The sequence below is a fragment of the Coptis chinensis genome, chromosome 6, assembly GCF_015680905.1.
Source record: "Coptis chinensis isolate HL-2020 chromosome 6, ASM1568090v1, whole genome shotgun sequence".
NCBI classification, from domain to species: Eukaryota; Viridiplantae; Streptophyta; class Magnoliopsida; order Ranunculales; family Ranunculaceae; genus Coptis; species Coptis chinensis.
Genome location: NC_141461.1, coordinates 20,536,475 through 20,555,375, shown reverse-complemented (window position 1 = coordinate 20,555,375; position 18,901 = coordinate 20,536,475). Strand labels below are relative to the sequence as shown.

Sequence of the window (18,901 nt, the reverse complement as noted above, 5' to 3'; positions counted from 1 at the left end):
ATTTCTTTATGTCAAAGCTAAAAGGTTAAGCTTTATGTGAGTAAATATATATATACTGAAAATTTAAAAAAGTGTCGATTTTATTGACAATAAGTATTCAACTAGTTGTATATACATTAATATAATTGGGTTTTATTATATGGATTAGTTATGGTTCACTAAAATCATTATGTATATAGGCAACATGAATTGGGTAGCCACCAGATAACATGTGCATGGGCCATGGGCAAAATTATTAAGTTTGGAATATCTTACACCTCATGCTTGTAGTTGGAATTAGGTGTTGGACTTAAAAGAGTAACCCATTGGTTACATACTTACCTAAGAGGGTATCTCTCTTTATTGAACCTCAAGCTGGTGGAAGGACAGATGATGGGTTGCCACTCTTATTGAAGGGGGAGAAGGAGGCTTGAAAAGGGGACAGGCACAAGAAAGAAGGGGAGAGGAAAGCTGAATGAACCACATACCCAAATGGGAGCTTCTAATTCTCCTTTTTCTAATTTTAATTGGTTTTGTTTGCTACTACGGTCAGTTGAATTTCAATTTTATTTGCATATGAATATTGGATTCTAGCTCTTTAATTGCTTATTCTTTGTGAGATTGATTTCTAGTTCGTAGTAAACACCTCTTACGTATAAGAATTGAAATCTATGGCTATGGAATTGCTATAATCTCTTGTATTGCTAATCCTTAGGATAAAATTGGGTATTTCTGTATGTTTTTGGTTTGTGGGTTGCTTGATGTGATGGGGTGATGTTGGGCTTACTGTTGGCGAAGTTGAAGGTGTTTTGGTGCTTTGTGCTACATCCCTTTATGATTTGATAAGATTGTGATTAATGGTAGTACTCACTTAGTTCAATTGAATAAATTAGGGACTGAATTATGTATAATTGGATCCAATTGTTGTTGGTGATCTATGCTTATGACATTGCTCTTGAATATAACAGTGAATATTATCAATGAACCCACTATTATTCTCTCCTAGCCTCGGAAAAAAGGGAATGAGACATTTTGGATTCTGCCAACCTCAGTATCTCTTGGGACTATGATTCTATATTACGAGTTGTGTCTCATGGTAGTTCTTTGCTATTCTAAGTATTTTATTCCTAAAGGTAATTTTAAAAGTAAATCCTAGTTTCTTTTTTGGTTTTTGTATGTCATTCCGCTACAAGGAGTACAGTCATGCTAGAAAAGTAGTTAAGATCTTGTCTTGTTTGCTGAACAATAATTTTATAGGTATCTAATTCCAGCTGACTAGAGAGTGGGTCAATTTGTCTTTGTCATCCACAAAAGAATCAAGCTGAGTGCTGAAAAGGCAATCTTCATATTTGTTGGGAATCAAAGCTCTTTTGTGTTTCTGGTCAAAAGTGCATATTGAGACACGAGACATACCTTTTGAGGCGTTTGTGTTTCGATGGGAGTCCATAATGAGATGATCTGGCTAAGAGACTTGTCACTTTATGATTTTTCTTTTCTTTTCTTTTCTTTTTCTATATGCATGTAATGGAGGATATCTCATCCTGGACCTATCTTTAATTATATTAATAAAGTTATACTTTACCGATAAAAAAAAAAAAAAAAAAAATTGTAGACAATGTCCTCCCTACTGCAGGTAGTTTTCTTCTGAAGTTTTTTTAGATTCTGTTGCAACCCATTTCACAATTTTTTTTATTTTTATAATTCTCGACTACTTGGTTAGATGCTGAAGGCGAACAATACACCTAATCTGACTTCATCAGCTGAACCCATTTGGGTTGCCTACGTACCCCCTTATCGAGGGATCAAGCTGCACCGTAGTTCTCTCCTCTCTCCACTCTTTTCTATCTCTTCTCCTCCTCTCTAGATGTCCTCTCCTCTGGTTGTCTCCCTATTCTCCTCTGGTTGTCTCCTCATTCTGGCTCCTCTTATCTAGGTTTCTCCTCCTCCCTGGATGTCGTCACCCTACTCTTCTTCTCAAGATCTCTCCTCCTATTCCTCCTCCTCTCTGGCTGTCGTCTCTTTTGGCTGGCGTCGTCTCCTCTAACCCGTCGTCTCCTTTGGCGCCCGTTCTATGGCCGTCGTCTCCTCCCTTCTCTGCTCTAGATATCTCCTCCTCTCTTCCTCCTCATCTCGGGACATCATCTCCCTACTCCTCCTCTCTGGCCGTCGTATCCTCTGGCTATCGTCTTCTCCCTTCTATGTTATAGATATTTCCTCCTCTTTTCCTCCTCATCTCGGGACATCATCTCACTACTCCTCCTCCTCTCTGGCCGTCGTCTCCTCGACGACCTTCGTCTTTTTTCCTTCTCTGCTATAGATATCTCCTCCCTCTCTTCTTTCTCATCTGGGACATCATCTCCTACTCCTCCTCCCCTTTGGCTGTCGTCTCCCTTCTCCTCTTCTCTAGATCTCCCCTCCTATTCCTCATCCTCTCGGCTGTCGTCTCATCTAGGCTGTCGTCTCCTTTGGCCGTCTCCTCCTCCGTCGTCTCCTTTGGCGCCCGTTCTTATGGCCGTCGTCTCCTCCCTTCTCTGCTCTAGATACCTCCTCCTCTCTCTTCCTCCTTATCTCGAGACATCATCTCCCTACTCCTCCTCTCCGGCGTCGTCGTCTTCTCCCTTCTCTGCTATAGATATCTCCTCCTCTCTTCCTCCTTATCTCGAGACATCATCTCCTACTCCTCCTCTCGGCGTCGTATCCGGGGCGTCGTCTCCTTTGGCCGTCGTCTCCTCTGGCCGTCGTCTTCTCCCTTCTCTGCTATAGATATTTCCTCCTCTCTTCCTCCTTATCTCGAGACATCATCTCCCTACTCCTCCTCTCTGGCCGTCGTATCCTCGGGCCGTCGTCTCCTTTAGCTGTCGTCTCCTCTGGCCGTCGTCTTCTCCCTTCTCTGCTATAGATATCTCCTCCTCTCTTCCTCCTTATCTCGAGACATCATCTCCCTACTCCTCCTCGGCCGTCGTCTCCTCTGGCCGTCGTTTTCTCCCTTCTCTGCTAGAGATATCTCCTCCTCTCTTCCTCCTTATCTCGAGACATCATCTCCCTACTCCTCCTCTCTGGCCGTCGTATCCTCGGGTCATCGTCTCCTTTGGCCGTCGTCTCCTCTGGCCGTCGTCTCCTCTGGCCGTCGTCTCCTCTGGCCGTCGTCGTCGTCTTCTCCCTTCTCTGCTATAGATATCTCCTTCTCTCTTCCTCCTTATCTCGAGACATCATCTCCCTACTCCTCCTCTCTGGCCGTTGTATCCTCGGGCCGTCGTCTCCTTTGGCCGTCGTCTCCTCTGGCCGTCGTCTTCTCCCTTCTCTACTATAGATATCTCCTCCTCTCTTCTTCCTCATCTCGGGACATCATCTCATTACTCCTCCTCCTCTCTGGCTGTCATCTCCATACTCCCCTTCTCTAGATCTCCCCTCCTCTTCCTCCTCCTCTCTGACCGACGTCTCTCTTCACCTCTTCTCTAGATCTCCCTTCCTCTTCCTCCTCCTCTCTGGCCGACATCTCCATACTCCCCTTCTCTAGATTTCCCCTCCTCTTCCTCCTCCTCTCTGGCCGACGTCTCCATACTCCCTTCTCTAGATTTCCCCTCCTCTTCCTCCTCCTCTCTGGCCGACGTCTCCTTCGGCCGTCGTCTCCACCTACTTTGGTTGTCTCCTCCCTCCTCCTCCCCTCAACCTTTCTCTTTTTCTCTCTCTGGTGCCTCTTTCCTCCATTTCTTCTTTTCTCCTTTCCCTCACTTCTTTCCTCCTTTTCTCAAGTCCTCCTCTCCTCACTTTTATATCTCCTCTTTAGGTTTACCTCATGGGGCCTAGTAGGGTCTTGGGCCTATTCTCTGGGCCCAATACCTACAAAGGCCCATCTTATGAAAATGGCTATTACAGATTCAATAATTGGTAGGCTCGTTTCTATTCTTTTAGAATACAAAGTTCTTTTAAATGACAGAGGTGTCTGTATGTGTTTGTTTCAGGAGCATTAATGTCTGCAATATATGATGAGAAAAATGGTTAAGATAGAGTCTAAGGCCCGAGATTTGCCTGACAAGTGTCCGACCTCTTCACATCCGCGAAGGCGGTGGCATTGCTACATCTTTTTCTTCACCAAAATGTAAGGCCTATGCTACTAAATCAGCTCGTGGCCTTGAGGTTGAGAAGGAAAGGACCCTCAAAGGAGTTGCTAAAAGGTTTTCAAAAGCTTGTGTTTTGCTGGTTTCTAAAGTTTGAAGGCAAGGATATCTATTTAGTTTTACTGCTCATATATGATTCACTTGGTTCTTATAATCATTGCCTATTTAGACCATAGGTTTAAGTGGCTAGAAAAAAAGTTGACTCTTCGGTATTCGTCAATCTATAATATTTGGGCTCAAGTTAATCATAGTTAGAGTCAGAATCCAGTCGGGGATGGCTTGCACAAAAAAGTTAGTTTTTCCAGTCTCTTTTCAAATAGACCAGTTTCATTGCATTTGAACATCTGTGTAAGGAGTTCTGCTTCCTAGACGACGGGCTATTTAAACTGAATTTTTCTGCTCATTTTCCTTTCATTTCTTGTGAATTATGTTATATATGTAGACTATGTTAATTACTAGTTTTCTTTATGTTTTTCTCTTAACTTATCAACAATAGGAGCATAAAAAGCTAATACCTAAAAAGTAAGCTTGAGATAAACTGTTCAGGGTATAACATACAATTGGTGAGTGTATTTTGAGTGTACAACGGTTAAACTTCTAAATGTGACTCAAGAAGTTGTTAAAGCAGAGCTGCATGCAATAAGGCCTGCATTACAGGTCAGTCATTGTTGTAATGTAATGATTCCACTTCATTGTCAAGTGCAGACATCACTAAAGAATCATTGAATTGCAGGATGATGAAGGTTTGATCCAGAAAAAAGCATAACTCTTTCGTACATCCTCAAGGTAGTAATATTTCTCTTTTCATCTCTCAATCCCCTCACACACACACACATTTAGAGAAGAGACACGGACCTACCCAAACAATAGCATCAACTGTAAGTAGAGGCAGTTTGGCCCTTTAATAGAGCTTATAGTTAAACTTGATTCTATCCATACATCCATCCGTTTTTAGTGTGGTTTATGAGCTCCTCATATAAAGTATTACTTCATTCAGGTATAAACAGAGGTTTCCTCTTAATAGAGTAACATCAGCATCAATTAGAGATGTTACAGACACACTAACACTAACACTTAGATGTTAAATAGTATATCCAAATTAAGTACAAACAATGGTTGCTACCAAGGCTTACAAATTATGTAAAGCTTGTAGAGTTAATGTACAAATTAACACCTAATTCTTTTGTAACCTTATGCACAAATATATATTAGGTTCCCTGGCTACTTTTCTTACACTAATGACTATACTAACTTTCTTTTTCTCGAAACAGATTGTGGAGTTGGTCAACATAGAGACATACATCACCAAAGAAATAGATGACATTCGAATCGGGTTTATCGACTTCATCCAAGGATTTTTCCCTTTATAAAGGTATTTCTGGGACATCAATTTATATAGTTTTATATTTCAATTTTAGGCTTAGTTAGTGACGATACACTTGATTTAATGTTGCGTTTCAATTTTTAGACTTAGTGACTATATTTTTTTCTTCGTCAAAGTATCATCAATATGAAGTGATTCATGACACTCTCTCCAACATATATGCATGTAACCTTTGGCTACACTAGCATGCCATAGTAATTATGCCTAGTGTGATGACTAACCCTTATTTAAGAAATGGCTCTTTTACACCTCATAGGTTGTGTTAGTAGTACATATACTCCCTTGTTTTATTTTAATTTGGGGGGAGACCTTGTAAGTTATCTCTTATTATCTTTGTCTCACCTGTGCATATATTGAATTTTTCTCTAAAGAGTACCTCGTCAGTTTTATGTCATAGGTGTTGGGCATGGTTTGAATGACAAGCTTCTATTTCACTTGTCTTTTTTTCTGTTTGCTTCAAGATTATTCACAAGTATTTTGACAACTGGTGCAAAGCAATGTAACTTACTTTATACCTTCTTAACTTCAATGTCTTTTGCAATCTATATCTTAATATTTTGTTATTGTGCTCTAAACTCACATAATTCTAAATGCATGCAAAAATTATTTGTCAAATACTCAAATGCACTTGATTATATACTAGATATAGTTGATAGACCGAATTTAGTAGTATCATTGGATACATGATTTTTTTACAATAAATACATAAACTTAATTGTTTTTATAAACTTTATTAGATGTCGAAAGGTTTAGAACGGTCTTTAATATGGGTTTTTGTTGTCATTGATTTGATAGGGAGATCAGCAGGGGTAGCATTTGCAGTTCCATCTTCATCTCTGTTGAAAGTAGTATCTATGTTGGTCGAATTAGGCAACATAAGGTGTTCTAACAAGTCCTTTAACTTTTTATTTGCAAGGAGCATGCAGTTCTTGTTTTTATGAATCTAACGTGGACAAATTCTACTCATTATTATGTATTGATCATTTCTATTTGGTGTCATTGGACTGGTTGCAGGTGTCAATGACTTTCATGATTTCTAGAGGAACACCGATATGATATTAGAGGTCAAATGTTTCGTTTGCGTGCTACTAGGACTTATTCTATCCATATGTTTTGTTTACAAACTTATTTTACGAGTTGTTATTATATTTTTGGTTGTTTTCTTATTGTTGAATAAAATGTAATTAAGAGTTGAGACTTGTGACTTCTGATTTTATGAATAAATTATGGAATACGATTGGTTTAAGTGCTATTCTTTGTTGCTATTTTTGTTATTGTGTACCCAAGTGTGTTCTTAGGCCTTTAATGGGATGGACAGGAGGTTGTGTAATATATGTGGGAAGTATGCTAGAAGCAGGTGCAGGTAACCAAACAACAATTGGAACCTAAATATATTTTTTCAGATGCTTCTTAGATTTAGTAACGGATGTATATCCGTTACAAAGGGATAATTGCTAACAATTAATTAGTTGCAAACGAAATCAGCATGCGTTACTAATATATTGTAATGGATACATATCTGTTACTGATATTAATTTTAGTAACACTTGAAAACTGTGACTAAATTATGTAATGGATATTAAGTGTTACTGATTTCCATTACTAATATTTGTCACGCATTTGTGCCAACGCAAGATAACCGTTACTAATATTTTTTGTAACGGATGTATATCCGTTACAAATCAACAGTTATAGTGTAATAGTTAGAGGGGGTTAGTTCATGGTCATTGGATGATTAATTGAACTTGTTGTATACAACAAATAAGTAAATGCAGAACATGAATTAAACTTGAAAAGAAATGATTTTTATTAAGTAAAAAGACTTACAGTAGGGGTGGGAATTTGGCCCTAACGACCCTAACCCAGTCCTGACCGACCCGACCCTAAGCCCTATAAAGCCCTCACAACTAAAACTCTCACAGAGTTTAGGGCAGGGCCGACCCGACCCTAAGGCCTTCTAGGGCAGGGCTAGGGCTAAGGTTCTGAAACATAGGCCCGACCCTAATTCAGCCCTAACCAAGCCCTAGTTATAGTTTCACATTTTCACTATAAATACATGTACCATAATTGTCCAACTCTTTGTTAAATATTTTAAATTAAAATAACATTGTCCTTTGTAATTTATCAGTTACACCCAAGGGTACTTTTAATAACTTGTCTTATATAACAAAAACTTGTTAACCTATCTAGCAGCCATGAAGAACAATGAACACTAGCCTAATAAAAAAATATGACTTTATTCCTTTGATCATCAAATCAAAGTCTAGAACTTATTATTCTCAATTTATTTTCCCACTTACTTCTTATAAATTATATTTTTATTCTCATCCAAGCCAAGTCTAGAACTAAAGGTTTTCGTCTACACCATTAAAGCGAAATACAGAGCAGAAATTTGTAACACAGAAACAAAAAAAACAACCTTTGTCTGAAAAATGGCATTTGTAAAATGAAGAAAATATATAGGCCCGACCCTAAAACCCGACCCTAAAGCCTTTAAAGAGGGCTTAGGGTAGGATCAGGGCTTGAGATTTAGACTTGTGACCCGACCCTATGCTGACTTTAGGGTCGGTCCGACCCGGCTTTAATATCTAAAAGGCTTTTAAATGTTTAGGGTCGGGCTAGCCCGACCCGGCCCATTGCCCACCCCTAACTTACAGTACTAAAGCTGGTATGAAAGCTACTGGAAAGGAAAGCTACGTACTGGAATGAAACAACAAAATGAAAAGCTAAAAACTATAGGCTAAAACTAAAACTAAAACTTAAAACTAACAAAGGTAAGGTCTCCCTCTTGTATATATAGCCTGGTCTCCTCTCTTGAAGCTCTTCCCCATTAATTGTTTTGTTCCTATTCAAATTGATACCCCAAATTTGTCTTGATATGTTTTAATTTGGTTTTTGTCTTTTTGTCCCATAATAAACCAAACTTTATGTTTTGTTATTTTCTTCAAAACAATTCAAACATTGAATTGATCCGTCTCTTTCTTCTTGCAATGTGGCACACAATTGTGACCATCACTTGCCACCTGTCTATGCTAACTCATCATGCCTTTTGGGCCCGCAGAGTGGGTCCATGTGGTGTGTCTAGTGGCGGCACCGATTTTGGTATTTTTATAACTTTTTGTCTTTGCGTAGAGTTCGTCGCCCAGGTTGCTCTGGCAGTTCACTAGCCGAAGTCGGCATCCAAGTTTGAAAGATGTGAGCTTCGGAAGTTTGCTGCTCCTTTTCATATGGACCCGTTCTGCACTGGTTTTGTCCCTTTGGAATCTTCGGCTTTAGTCAGGCTTTGTTGGGCTTCACTGGGGTTGAGTGGGAAGACTTCAAGTATTCCAATATTCCTATATTTCGATGCATGTTTTATTATCATATTCACGTTAACTATAAAAACCTACAAAAGTACGAAAATATAATTATTTCATGATTGTTAAACACATAATTAACCAAAATACTATGTCTCTACGGGGTTTAATATTACAGTTTTGGGTGCTTATCACCGTCACATGATTTAAGAAGAAGGATATGAAAAATGGAAATTTTCCCCTCTCAATCGTCGCTCAAAACCTTCTCTTACAAAAGCCTTATGGTTTTAGATATTTAATGACTTATACTGGATGAGCACCAATTGCAAAGTCGAAAGTTACTCCTCTAGAGATCCTGATTATCCTTGCATGTGTGAGTTATTGTGTTTTCTTTCTGTTTAGCCATTTTGTTAGTAAGCTAATGTACACTGAGTATTAGGATAATGCAAAAAAAAAATTCTTTTTCATGTAATGTTTTATTAAGCATTGGGACCAATTTAAAAACAATTATGTAGCAAGCCTGTCCGCAGGAAATTAGAAACATACCCAATACTTATTAGTAGCTGCAAATTATAACAAGGAAGTCTGTGAATCATTGTTTTTTCATTTTTGCTTGTGCATTATCGATTTGTCGATATAATCATATGAATTGATGGATATTTGATACAATCCCACAAATCTTAAAATAATCTTTGTAGTACAAGTTGTGAGTTGCCTTTGGATTTTTCATTAGGCTTGGAAACTTAAACATGGAAAAATATGTCGGTAACTATATCATGACAATATCATAATGCTTACTTTTATAAAATAAAATGACTCTTAGGTTGTCATTTCTGCAGATTATTGCTGGATGGCTAAGAAGGTGATATTTAAGAAATGACTTCCCGAGAAATTTTTCCCTGCGAAGGGCGTAGTCAAAAGGCCGCAAGATGTGCAACACCGAAAGAAAGCATAATACTATGAAAGATAAGAAATTGTTCTCGACAATACTGCGAAGACTCATCTAATCAAGGAAACTACAGTGTTCTCTATAAAATGCTTAGAGAAGAGGAGCATGTAGCAGAATACTATCTTATAGGTAAGTAAGCTATGGTTTTTTTCTAAATAATGTTGTGCAAGTAATTTCATAGAGTCAACATCTATATTACTTATCATTAGCAAATGTTGCAGTGTGGACTCAAGAGCTTCCTCTCTTAAAGCATAAATGTCTTGCATAATTTTTTATTGCTTATCATTTTTCTTTTTTCTTATTGTTTGAAGTCTAGAACGAAATCTGGCAAATAATTGGCGCTGAGAACTTTAATCAATTAATTTACTGTATGAGTTTTAATATAGTTTGGAAGTAAGATTTTTGATACATAATAATAAAATGAAAAAATATATATATAAAAACGGTCCCCGTTCGTTGAATGAGTCCAAACATCTAGTTTTATGTTTTAATTATTTATGATTTTCCGGATTTTTTAAACAAATTTGTACGAATTAACGATTTCATCCTTGCCGAATTAACAACGAATTCTGAATTTGTGTGACCATGCTTAAGAATAGAAAGGTAGCTTAAGTGACACGTGACCACCACACATGAAAGCTTGTTAGCTTATGTTTAAGATGCAGCGCTCACTGGTTTAACCAAATCCTTTTTTTTAAAAAAAAGCACAACTTCTATTGAATTAAAATATATAAAGGGAAACAAAAACAAACAAAAACAAACACAACCTTAATTTTGTGCTGTTGTGCTACTCAGCTCATACCTGTGCTCTATGCAATTCAATTTTCGGAGCTCATAATTTTTGGCCCCAACAACTTTATCAGCTTGCTTTCTTTTTTGGGTTAACCAACATTACCTCCTCACTAGATGAGCCAATTAGGATTCCGCCATTAGAAAATTAGAATCTCCCCCCAATGCACACCAAAAAAACACGTTCAATCCAAGACGACTTTTTTTGTGTGTGTACTTTAGGAAGAGACCCCAATTTCCCCATCTACCATGGGGAAAATCCTAATTGGCTCATCTAGAGGGTAATACTAGTTAACCTCCCTTTTTTAAACAGCACAAAAGTTGACATCGCTTGCACAAAAAATTCTTGAGCCACTTCTTTTAACTCATCAACGTCAATTTTAACAAATATGACTCGGGAATTTTTTATTCAATTTTAACTCAATTTTTAGACTCTTGGATCATCTCAATCTAATGGTTCCAAATATTAGCATGATAACATTTTAAAACATGACATCACGTGGGTCCCTTACCATTTTTTTTTTCCTTCACTGTTTCTTCTCAAGTTTCTTCAACGTACTCTGATACTCCACACAAGCAAATCATAGAGGATCCCCTTTTATCAAGGAAGAGCACCAAATGTTTATAAAAAATATCCATATCTTGAAAGCTGAAATCTTGGCCTGGTAGGACAACATTCTGAAACACAAAAGGGGGAAGGGGGTCAACTGAGTTTTTCGATCAATAAAACACTGTCGACCCATATAAAAGAATTCCATCCTTTAAAAAATTAGCCTTAGCCCTTCGATTTATTTATGTGGGTCTTCTAACCAGCATATGATTCCATATATAAGGTTTCCAATTTTTTTAATGATAACGACATAGATCCTTGCATGTAGTGATGTGGGTAGTTAAGCCACATGCTGGAGAGAAATGTTAGGTTTGTGGAACAGTCTAGCTTTGCTCCGGTGATGGTAGCGAGGAACTAACAGTTGTGAAACATAGATGGCTGGATTAAGCCAGTTTTTCACTCTTGGATGACACAAATCGGCCCCACCTTTGTGTAGTTTTTCTCTCGCGATCGAAGTCACTGATCGACCAACTTTAAGAAGTTTGGACGGCCCAAGAGAACCAACTGAGATCCATGCACATTTCTTCCTTCCTGTTTCGAAGTCGGCCTGATGTGACCAACCTTGAGAAGTTTGGATGGCCCAAGTGAACCGACCGAAATTCGTCTTGACAAAATATTATGAAATTTTGACAGTTTGCCGAAATTTCAATAACTAAATCCACTTTCTCATGAAATTTTCTCCCCACCTATATAAAGAAACTTATGGTTAGGGTTGAGATAACTTTTGAGAGATTCATTTCTTGGGTATTGTGGGAGCTCTATTGAGCTAGGGTTTGAGTAAGGCCTCTTGTTCTTGATTCTTAATATCTCTTGTAAACTCTCCAATCTTTGCTATAAAGGAAACTCGGCTCTTGTGTGGATGTAGGTAATATTTACCGAACCACCTAAATCTTTGTGTCTCTTTGCATATTTACTTCCTTATTTATTGTTTGTTTGTTATGGGTGATGATAAATTAGTGGCTTTGCTTGTTTGAGTTTGTTGTGATAACTACCAAAGTCTTGGGTGGGTGATTTCCTTGGTGTGATCTCCAAGTTGAAATCATTTGGGATAGAAAGTAGCTAGATTGAGGTGTGACTTTCTAGTGAAATCTCCCAACAAGTGGTATCGGAGCACGGTTTTGAATCATTGGAACAAGGTGTGTGAGGAAAGACTCCACCTTTAGCATTGAGAGCTAGGTGTTTGAAGAAATTCCTCTGAGAGAGTCTCCACCGTTGTATTGGTTCAAGTGGAAGTCATGACGACCGAAAAGGAAAGCTACAAGATAGAGAAGTTTGACGGAACAAACTTCGGCTATTGGAAGATGCAAATCGAGGACGTACTCTATCAAAAGGATTTGATGGAAACATTGATAAGTGAGGCATTGGCCACAATCCGATTGAGTCTCTCGAAGTCGGTAGCCTTCAATATTAAAACTGAGAAGACGGCGAAGTCTCTCATGGAGGCACTTACTACGATGTATGAACAACCCTCGGCTGCGAACAAAGTCTATTTGATCACCAAGCTATTTAGTATGAGAATGTCGGAGGGGACCTCCTTCAAGGATCACCTAAATGAATTCAACCAAACTAAGGACCAATTGGAGTCGGTTAAGATTACATTTAGTGATGAGGTGCTAGCTTTGGCGATACTTGGACAATTGCCTCCAAGTTGGAAGGCAACTATGGCGGCTATTAGTGGCTCTGCGGGAATGACTAAGTTGAAGTTTGAGCACGTTGTTAGTATGGTACTAACTGAGGAAATCCGGAGACAGGATTGTCCGTCCTCTTCGAGATCAACTTCAGGGTCGGCATTGAGCACTGAAAGTAGGGGAAGAAAGTCAAACAGGAGTCGTAGTAAGAAAAAGTGGAGGGGGAGATCGAAATTTCAAGCCCCCCAATTGCAAAGTGTTGAACACAAACCTCGAGACTTAAGTGAAGTTATATGCTACAACTGTGGTAGGCCTGGCCACTATAGTCCCAATTGCCCGGCACCAAGAAACAACAACAACATTAATAAGAACAAGAAAAATAATCAAGAAGCTAATGTTGTTGAGATGGTAGATGATGCCTTGATATGTTTGATGGAGCAAAAGAAGGAGTCTTGGGTACTTGATTCCGGAGCATCTTTCCATGCTACCTCACATCGAGAGTTCTTTGAGAACTACGCCGAAGGTGACTTTGGAACAATCTTTCTCGGCGATGACCAACCTTGTGACATTGTCGGCAAGGGTGACGTGCATGTCAAGATGAATGGCTCGTCATGGTTATTGAGGGACGTCAGACACGTTCCGGATTTGAGAAAAAATTTGATTTCTATGGGGCAATTGGCAAGTGAAGGATTTGTTACAGTCTTCACCAGTAACACTTGGAAAGTCTCGAAGGGTTCAATGGTTGTTGCAAATTGTAAGAAAGATGGTACTCTTTACATGACTACACATGGGTGTGAGTCGATTGTCGTGGTACATGGCAAAGAGGATCCGAATGTTTGGCACCGCAGACTTGGTCACATGAGTGAGAAAGGAATGAAAATCCTTCACTCTTCTGGTAAACTCCCAAAGTTACAGTCGACTGAAATTGACTTCTGTGAGAACTGCGTATTTGGAAAGTAGAAGCGGGTGAGTTTTCAGAGAATGGGTCAGACTCCAAAAGCTAGAAGGCTTGAGTTGATTCATACAGATGTCTGGGGGCCAGCTAATGTCTCTTCACTTAGCGGAAAGTTATATTTTGTGACTTTCATTAATGACCATACTAGGAAGGTGTGGGTCTATTTCTTGAGACACAAGTCAGAAGTATTTGAAGTGTTCAAGACTTGGAAGGCCATGGATGAGAATGAGACAAGCTTGAAAGTAAAGAAGCTGAGATCCGACAACGGTGGAGAGTATGAGGATTCAGGTTTTAAGAAGTATTGTCTTTGCCAATGGCATCAAGATGGAAAAGACTTTGTCGGGACACCTCGTGAGAATGGGGTTGCATTTAATGAATAGAACAACGACAAAGAGAGCTAGGTGTACGCTGGCGTACACTAGCAGGCTTGCCCAAGCAGTTAAAGGCGGGCAGAAAGTGTTAGCAACGCCGGCTTACGATCAATAGAGGACCATCAAGTACCTTTGGACTTTAAGATTCGGAGGAAGTGTGGAGCCGGGGAAGGATGTGAACCTTTCCCATTTGAAGGTGTTTGGTTGTGTGTCCTATGTCCACATTAGTGACCAAGCTAGAAGCAAGCTTGATGCTAAGTCACTAAAGTGCACCTTTATCGGCTATGGCGGTGATGATTTTGGACATCGCTTTTGGGATGATCAAAATCGGAAAATCATTCGTAGTAGAGATGTTGTGTTTAATGAGAAGGTGATGTACAAGGACAGAGATGAAGCACAAACCAAGGAATCGGGTACAGAGAGTGGCACAGAGTATGTTGAGTTAGAAGACTTTGATGTAAGTCGTGGTATAGTGGGAGCCCCACAGTCAGAGGATGACAATATTAGTGACTCAGAGAATAATGAGGATACTACACCACCGAGTCCATCTCCACCTCGTGCCCCAAGGAAGACATCCAGGCCACATGTACCGAGTACGAGATATCCGCCCTCCACCTATGTGAATTACTTGCTACTTCATCGATGGTGGCGAGAGCCTCAATGCTATGATGAAGCATTGGAGGCGAAAGTGATCTTAACAAGTGGGAGCTTGCTATGCAAGATGAGATGAAGTCCCTCATCTCTAATGGCACGTGGGAGTTAGCCAAACTACCCATGGGCAAGAAGGCTCTACAGAACAAATGGGTGTTTAGAGTTAAAGAGGAACATGATGGTTCCAAGAGATACAAAGCGAGGCTAGTAGTCAAGGGTTTTCAGTAGAAAGCAGGTGTTGACTTCACAGAGATATTCTCTCCAGTGGTGAAACTAAATACTATTCGGTCAGTGTTGAGTATTGTTGCAGCGGAAGATTTGTATCTTGAGCAGTTGGATGTTAAAACTGCCTTCCTCCATGGTGACCTAGTTGAGGAAATTTACATGCTGCAACCGGAGAGTTTCAACAAGAAGGGTAAAGAGAGTATGGTATGCAGGCTCAGAAAGAGCTTGTATGGTTTGAAACAAGCCCCTAGGCAGTGGTACAAGAAGTTTGATAACTTCATGCAAGGAAATGACTACTATAAATGCAACGCTGACCATTGTTGCTACTTCAAGAGGTTCAACTCCAGCTACGTCATCATATTGCTATATGTTGATGATATGTTAGTAGCGAGTTCTGATATGTTAGAAATTGGAAGATTGAAAGAGAAGTTAGCAAGTGAGTTCTCTATGAAGGACTTGGGTGCAGCGAAACAGATTCTAGGGATGAGGATCAGAAGAGATAGGCTGAAAGGTATTCTGGAGTTGTCTCAGGCTGAGTATGTTGAGAAGGTATTGAAGAGGTTCAACATGGGTGGTGCGAAACCAGTTTGCACACCTTTGGCAGTCCACTTCAAGTTGTCCAAGGAACACTCTCCCAAGACTGTTGAGGAAAGCAACTTCATGGCTAAGGTACCATACGCCTCTGCCATTGGAAGTCTTATGTATGTCATGGTTTGGACGCGTCCGGATATAGCCCAAGCAGTGGGAGCTGTCAGTAGATTTATGTCTAATCCTGGCAAACAATATTGGGAAGCCGTGAAGTGGATATTGAGATATCTGAGAGGTACTACAGAGAAATGCCTATGTTATGGAAGGGGTGTTGTGAACCTGCAAGGATATGTGGATGCCGATTTTTGCGAGGTGAGGTAGATCGTGAGAAGCACTACTTGGTTATGCCTTTCTGAGGTGCTACTGCGATGAGTTGGATTTCTCGATTCTGAGAAGATCGTTGCTTTGTCTGCCACATAAGCAGAGTATGTGACTGTTACAGAAGCAAACAAAGAGATGATTTGGTTACAGGGATTGATGGAAGAGCTTGGGATGAAGCAAGAGAGAAGTGTGTTACACAGTGATAGTCAGAGTGCTATACATCTTGCTAAGAATTCCGCCTTTCATTCTAGGACCAAGCACATTGGTCTCCGATATCATTTTATCCGATCTCTGTTGGAGGATGAGGTTTTGGCACTTGAGAAGATCCGAGGGAGTGAGAATCCGGTGGATATGTTGACCAAGACCGTGCCTACTGAGAAGTTGAAGTTGTGTTCAACTTCGGTGGGTCTTCTTGCTTGAAAACCATGATGGATGAGCCGAGTGTTTCATTAGTAAATTGGATTTGGGTGGAGTTTTTACAATTGAGATGTGATGTGCTTGTAGAATCTCGACAGGTTCCAAGTGGGAGATTGTTGGGTTTATGGATCCGTCGAGCTTTGCTCCGGTGATGGTAGCGAGGAACTAAGGTTGTGGAAACATAGATGTATTGGATTAAGCCGTTTTTCACTCTTGGATGACTGTCCAAGATCGCCCTACCTTTGTGTAGTTTTTCTCTCCGCGATCGAAGTCACTGATCCGACCAACTTTAAGAAGTTTGACGGCCCAAGAGAACCAATTGAGATCCATGCACATTTCTTCCTTCCTGTTTCGAAGTCGGCCTGATGTGACCAACCTTGAGAAGTTTGGATGGCCCAGGTGAACCGACCGAAATTCGTCTTGACGAAATATTATGAAATTTTGATAGTTTGTCGAAATTTCAATAACCAAATCCACTTTCTCATGAAATTTTCTCCCCACCTATATAAAGAAACTTATGGTTAGGGTTGAGATAACTTTTGAGAGATTCATTTCTTGGGTATTGTGGGTGCTCTATTGAGCTAGGGTTTGAGTGAGGCCTCTTGTTCTTGATTCTTAATATTTTTTGTAAACTCTCCAATCTTTGCTATAAAGGAAACTCGGCTCTTGTGTGGATGTAGGTAATATTTACCGAACCACCTAAATCTTTGTGTCTCTTTGTATATTTACTTCCTTATTTATTGTTTGCTTGTTATGGGTGATGATAAATTAGTGGTTTTGCTTGTTTGAGTTTGTTGTGATAACTACCAAAGTCTTGGGTGGGTGATTTCCTTGGTGTGATCTCCAAGTTGAAATCATTTGGGATAGAAAGTAACTAGATTGAGGTGTGACTTTCTAGTGAAATCTCCCAACAAGAAACTCACCTTCTATCTAGCTGGTTGTATATTCTTGATTCACATAAAGCCATTTACTTCACATAGAACCAGTCAGCCAGATAGTAACTTTTATTGGATAGTAACTTTTATTGGATATATTAACATTCTCACTCGTAGGAGCATTGGTGAGGATGTAAAATATACCATCATGACGTTACAGAGAAAAAAAAAATGTTCCATGCTTACGCTTCCATACTCTCTGCAGCCCACCTGTTGGGTTGTTTGCATATATCTATTATGTAAACCTGAAACGAAAAAAAAAATGGAAATGAACCACATTAAGATGCAATTTTCAAGTTATGATTATATGTCAAACCAGAAATGGTAGAGGCAAGTAACCTTCCTCGGATGTAGACCTCGAGTTAGAATAGATAGTTATATACTTGCAATCTTCTTATCTTCTGGTGTGGAGTATATTGAAAAAACTAGAGAAGAAACAATGGAGGAAAAAAAAATGAAAAAAACGATAAAGGACCCACGTGATGTCATGTTTTAAATTACTATCATGCTGATATTTGGAACCATTAGATTGAGATGATCTAAGAGTCCAAAAATTGAGTTAAAATTGAGTAAAAAATTCATGAGTCCCAGGAACCGGACCCTTCAATGAATTTACATGGACAACACCGTGAAGCAGTAAAATCAATCACCATCAGACTAGAATCATCTTTGATAGAGTTGAGATGATTTTTCCATTCAGAAGAAGAATGAAAAGCTTGAGCTCTTGAAGGTCCCGAAGAAGCAGCAGCAGCCGCAGCACCAGAAAAAGCAGACATGATTGATCCCCTTAACCAAATCCTTGAACCACCTGATCGAGTCTTATTTCTATTTGCTTCCTCTCACGAACAATAATTTGAAACCCGACAGCTCTTTCCGATTCGATCGCCCCCAATCACTAAATGTTTTGCAAATCTTTCCAATTCCAATCAAACTACTTGACGCCCTAATCAAACTCCTATATATTTACCACTGAAAACCGAGATTGAAAGGGGGAGCCTTAAAAACTGAAAACCGAGATTGGAAGGGGGGAGCCTCAAAAACCCCCCTCAAAAGCAGAAAAAAAGAACGGAGGAGAGGCCGAGAGCAGGATCATAAGACAAACTAGAGAAGTCAGACGCATCACAACAGGATATCGGTTTTGTTAAAGGATTATTATTCGTATAATTTTGTTGCTTCATGCACCATGAGTAACTAGATACTAAGCTAGGGGGTTAAGATGAAGCTCTTGCCGTAAATATTTTGATATTGGATTTCGATGTTTATAGTTATATATTAATTAATTAAATCTTCTTCTGATATATTCGCGATTATTGACAGTACTTATTTTCTTTCCCTTTGTATGTCATGCAAATGTATTGTTAGTAATCAAAGCTCAATATCAACTGTTACATGTTAGATTGAGAGATTATTTGTGCCTTAAAAAGACAAGTAATATTGATTTAAGGTATAAGGTGGATTCTAATGCCGCCTTAGAGCCTTAGAGCATTTCTAGGTGGTAGTATAACCTGCATTTTTCTTCATATTTGAAGAAAAAGTTCGGAATATCTCGGAATTCCATCTCTAGGTGGCCTCATTTCAACGAGTCAAAAATAATGATGGGTCGGGTTAGGGGTAAGGAATACAATAACCTGCATTTTTTTCTTCATATTCATTTTAGAAAAAAAACTTGAACTAAAACCCAAAAC

General features: G+C 39.3%; 1 long non-coding RNA gene and 1 pseudogene across 2 annotated transcripts; one reads left to right on the top strand and one right to left on the bottom strand.

The window, feature by feature from the left end:
- Positions 1-1,583: 1,583 nt before the first annotated feature.
- LOC147492027 (uncharacterized) lies at positions 1,584-5,470 on the top strand. The gene is made up of 3 exons (XR_015199358.1): positions 1,584-1,612; positions 3,942-4,883; positions 5,391-5,470. It is a non-coding gene; the product is annotated as an uncharacterized LOC147492027 (long non-coding RNA).
- Positions 5,471-10,789: 5,319 nt separating this feature from the next.
- Positions 10,790-18,614, bottom strand: LOC147492026 (thioredoxin H2 pseudogene; annotated as a pseudogene). Its single transcript, XR_015199432.1, has 2 exons — positions 17,798-18,614; positions 10,790-10,879 (listed from the first exon to the last, which is right to left on the bottom strand). The product of XR_015199432.1 is annotated as a thioredoxin H2 pseudogene (transcript).
- Positions 18,615-18,901: the final 287 nt, after the last annotated feature.